This window comes from Erpetoichthys calabaricus, chromosome 4 (assembly GCF_900747795.2).
Source record: "Erpetoichthys calabaricus chromosome 4, fErpCal1.3, whole genome shotgun sequence".
In the NCBI taxonomy this organism is placed as follows: Eukaryota; Metazoa; Chordata; class Cladistia; order Polypteriformes; family Polypteridae; genus Erpetoichthys; species Erpetoichthys calabaricus.
Window position 1 is genome coordinate 206,387,275 of NC_041397.2, and position 5,553 is coordinate 206,392,827.

Consider the following 5,553-nt stretch of genomic DNA (forward strand, 5'->3'; position numbering starts at 1 on the left):
TGACTTTGCCGGAGGTAAAGCTGAATTACTGTTCATGATGATTAATCAGTTTGGGTATGATATGTGATCATACTCACTAGAAGTACCTTTCAAAAAAAAGACACCTATTTGGTTATTTGTGAATCTACAAAAACACAGAGTATGTACATTTTATACAAAAGAATATTTTTCATCATTAAAAAATTATTTACAGGGTCTAGGTGTATGTTTTAGTAAGGGAAAAAACAAGCTAATGATTCAAAATTATGAAAAGGCTGATTGTGGAAGTGAAGTGCAAAAATAGATCTGCAAAGCAGCCTTGCATAGCACGTCTGGAGTAACTTGATGCTAAAATTGGTGTGAGTAAAATAAACAACCATTCTTTTACAATTAAATGTCAGCTTTTGCCTTCAAATAAGAAGTTTTTTAAATAAATTCAAATTACATTTGAATAGCAATGTTCTATCTGACACCCTTATTGGTCAGACGCAATGCATAATTTATATATCTTAAATCACAGCCTTTACAACTTACTAATTACATTGTTTTAAAATGTGATTTTGACTTGAAATCAATTAATCATTCAACTCTATGTCACTCTAGGGTTGAAGCCGAGTGTCTGCCTTTAACAGATCTGATTTGGTCTTGTGATATTACTGAGGGAAGTACTTTCTCAGTCCTTTTAGCTAAGAGTTTCCGTTTATCTTAACATCATTATTCAGGAGTGAAATTGGTCTATATGATGCACATTGTAGCTGTAATTTCTGCAAAGGGCAGTCAGTTCAGAAAATAGGAGTGTGGCAAAGGTGAAAAAGCAAAGTCAAGGCAAAGCAAGGGTGAAAGCTAAAAGTAAAATAGAAAGAATATCAGAGATAAATTGTAATTAAATCATAATCAAAAAGCAGAGCTTTGGTTCAATAGCTAATAAACAAAATAAGTGAAGTGAGTTACTAGGTTTGGTCCAATCTCGGGTACAAAATGGCCATCGAGATGATCTTTTAACCTCCTCACCAAATACCTCAATGTCATGACCCTAGAGGCCACAATCCTAATAACCAGGACCTGCATCATAATAACTGAAACCACAAAATGGCTGCCCCTATAGTTTAAACAAAATGGTGTCAGAAAAGCTGTTAAATAAAAATCAGCTTCTAAAAGAAGGCTCCAATCAAGAATTAAAACTGCTGACTGTGTAAACCCCAGAAATGACACTAACTTGATTTTATGGGCTTAAACAAATCCTGGGAAAATTTCAAAAGAAACTCTATTCATAACAGTAGTAAGTGTTTATTTTTCTTTGGAAAAATGCTTATTAATGCTTGGGAGAATGTTTGCAGGAGAAATTTATTTACTTTAGCTTCTATGAATGTTGTTAATAATAATGGGGCCAACTTAGTTTATAAAATTCCACTGTGTAGCCTGCTGGGCCTGCAGGTTTCCCACTTCAAAGTCAGTTTATGGCATCCTGTGTTAATCAAGTTCTTCTGCACTCAGAACTAGCTGTGATATTTCTATTTGATCGAAAAACTCCTTACCTTGTGTTTTCATCCTCTTTATACTGAGAAACTAAGGACTTATAAAACTCCTAAAATGTGTTAGCTATCTCTGTTTGCTCCAGGATTGTACTAACAAGTGCATCGGTAATTTCTGTTGTTGCCTTGTGAACTTCTTGCTTATGGATTTGTTGAGCTAGAATCTTGCTAGCCTTCTCTCCATGCTCATAATGATTTTGTGATTTACAAATACGTTGTTCAGCTTCTCTTGCTGTAAAACAATTAAATTCTGATTGTAAAGGCAGTGTTTGAGCCTACATTAATGCAATCATGAAAACAATGATTTACTAAAGTCCTTGTACTTGTCACCAGTCATATTAATGGAAAGTCATGAGCACTGAGAGTGCTGTTTTTATCATCTGACCCATTTGGGAAAATTTGACTAAGATAACAATGTAGAAATAACCAGCAGTCAACAACATGAATGTATTTTTAAATTGTAAGTAATTATTGTATAAACAACAGCAAAAAAGTAACCTCATACTGAGATAGATAGATAGATAGATAGATAGATAGATAGATAGATAGATAGATAGATAGATAGATAGATAGATAGATAGATAGATAGATAGATAGATAGATAGATAGATAGATAGATAGATAGATAGATACTTTATTAATCCAAAGGGGAAATTCACATACTACATGATATGAACTGTACTGCACATGATGTTGTAGTAACGACCTACTATACTTGTAGATTACTTTGCAATGGCGCTTCTGTAAAATAACAGTCTTAATCTTACAAGCCTTTGCCTGCAGCAGTGCACCCACAGCCCTCACACTTGATCTAAGGGGGCCACACCGGCAGCAGGGGTTCATTTTAAACACATTCTTATTAAGGAGCAGACTTCTTGTAAATCCATCCCATCCATTAATTTAAAAGAACTTGCTTATTCGAATTCAGTGTTTTGTAAAGCAGTGAGAACCAAATCTGGATAGGATGCCAGTCCATTGCAGGGCACTGTCATTGGGATGCTGAAAATAAAACATCTTAGCATTATAACTTTTTGCATTTATAGCCATTACTTATTGAGTGAATTCTTTCATGTTGCAAATATATTTGAAATAAAAATATGTTCTCTCTGAAATCAATTTATTCAAAAATATTAAACTTTATTCTTCTTGCTACATTATCTTTAACTTTTAAGCTTGAGTAATGTCTTTTAGACAGTTAAAATTGTATTTTAGAATTCAAGTATATGACAGAATCATTTAAATGCACACAAACATAGAAAGGTAACTATGGCCATCCATCCATCCATTAAACGTGTTTAACACAGCAAAGGTTCATCAAAGGGCTGGACCTTCATTAGGCAGCACAGTTCAAAGCAGGATCATTTAATATTTAACAGAGCATCTGTCATGGTGAATAGCACTGTAAGGTGCTCACCATTTTATTTTTTCAATTTTTGTATCAAAATCAAGAAACAAATGATAATAATGTGCTCAAGACAACCTGAAATCTAAAGTATAAGAAGATGGCCGATGGAACAAGGACAATAAGCCTTTGCGTATTGTATTTATGCAAGATTTTATTTTTACTAAAAAGATAAATGAACACTTACCTAAGGTGATTAGTAGAAAAGTCAGATGTTGGACTCTGAATAAACTTGGGTGCATCGAGCACATAATGATGACTTCGGTGAGAAGGAGCAGAGTTGCGATGCCTGAGCCCTCATATAAGCCTTTCCTGTTGCAGTTTGTCTTCCTGCCCACTGTGAATTGGAAACACACATCACTCATATGTCCTTGAAGTCTTGCTTTGTAATTTTTTACCACATCTACGTTTCAGCAATTGCATTTAAAAAAAGCCTACACAGCACAAAACAAGTGAGGTCTGAGAGTGGCAAAACTGATCTCTCATTCCCTTGCCCTCTGCACTTCAAATAAACCTGACTTTATAACGACATGTACATAAATAATCTTGGTGAGAATATAAATACCACGTTGGTTAGAGTGCCGAACGCTAGGTAGAATGGCAGGTAATGTAGAATCACCCAAATCACCACTGTTGCGTGTGCTAAGAAGCACCTCTGGGGGTCTTTTCTGACAACTATTAGGCAATTCAATGCTTCCACTCAATGTACTCGTTAAATTTATTTTTATTTATTTACTTATTGATGGATAGGCTGTATTATCTGTCCTGTGAACCTATATTTTTTTGCATTGTATGCATCTGGATTTCCACATAGGATTAATAAAGTTGATCTAATCTTATCTAAAAGGATGTGAGGCATTCAAATAAGCTACCAGAGTAGTCCAGGATCTCCACTTGTTCATAAATGGCTTTCCCCCTAAACCAGACGGTCCCCAACTACTACTTGCAGGCTGTAGGTTGACTGGGCCTTTTAAAGTTTAAAATACTTAAGTTTTCAAAATAAATCAAAATATCATACAAGATTGTGAAACAATGAAAACTTTGGCTTCAGTAGATAATTGAAGATATGTTATAATGAGTATGTTTGTTTAATTTTTTGTACCTTTCTCTTTGGACGTTTTTGAAATCCATGTGACTATACTGGTGTTTCTATACCCAGGAAATCAACTTTTCATATTCGTTTTTCACTATCTGTCTTACTTTGAAAATTAAATATCATTATCATCTTCTCGTGATGCTGTGGACAAAGGTTCGAGACAACAGCAGTCAGACACCGATTCAAACAAACAGAATTTTTTTTTCTTTATTTCTTTCTTTTCTTGGTGAGCAGAGAGTCTGTACAGAGCCTGTCAGCTTGTCACTAACAGTATCAATTCACAGCCCCTTTCCTCTTTTTCAGCAGGTTTTTATATTCTTTCGGTCACATACACAATTATCGCAAAGCTTATCTTATATTTGCAGCTTCACAAGCAGCCCTTCCTTACTGGTGGAGTAACTTCTACTCCTCTAACTAAGACAGAGTGTAATTTCCTAAGAGCTGACCCACCCTTCATTTATTTCTTTTATTTATCTTGCCGCTATTTTCTACACCTAGGCTCTAATGCTTAATAACCTTTAACTTTCCCACATCACATACCTTAACAATCTTAATGCATTCATATGGTTAACACAAAGAACTCTTATACTTGCAAATATATATATACTAGCAAAATACCCGCACTTCGCAGCAGAGAAGTAGAGTGTTAGAGAGGTTATAAAAAAGAAAAGGAAACATTTTAAAAATAACATAACATGATTGTCAATGTAATTGTGTTGTAATTGTTATGAGTTTTGCTGTCATATATATATATATATATATATATATATATATATATATATATATATATATATATATATATATATATATATATATATATATATATATATACACAGACACACATAAACATATATATATTTACATATATACATATATATACATATCTACATATACACACATATATATATATACGTATATATATATATACACATATCAATATATATATACACACATACATATACACACATACACACACATACACATATACATATATACATATACACATACATACACATACATATATATATATATATACACACATACAGACACATATATATACATATATATATTTACATATCTACATATATATACATATCTACATATATATATATAGACATACATATATACATACATACATTCACATATATATATATATATATATACATATCTCCATATATATATATACTAGCAAAATACCCGCGCTTCGCAGCGGAGAAGTAGTGTGTTAAAGAGGTTATGTAAACATATATATACATATACATATATATACATATCTACATATACATATATATACATACATATACACATCCACATATACATATATATACATATACAAATTTACACATCTACATATATATATATATATATATACATATGTACATATATATACATATAAATATATACATATCTACATATATATACACATATATATATACATATGCACATATATATATATATATATATATATATATATAAATAAAGACATACATATATACATACATACATACATTCACATATATATATATATAGCAAAATACCTGTGC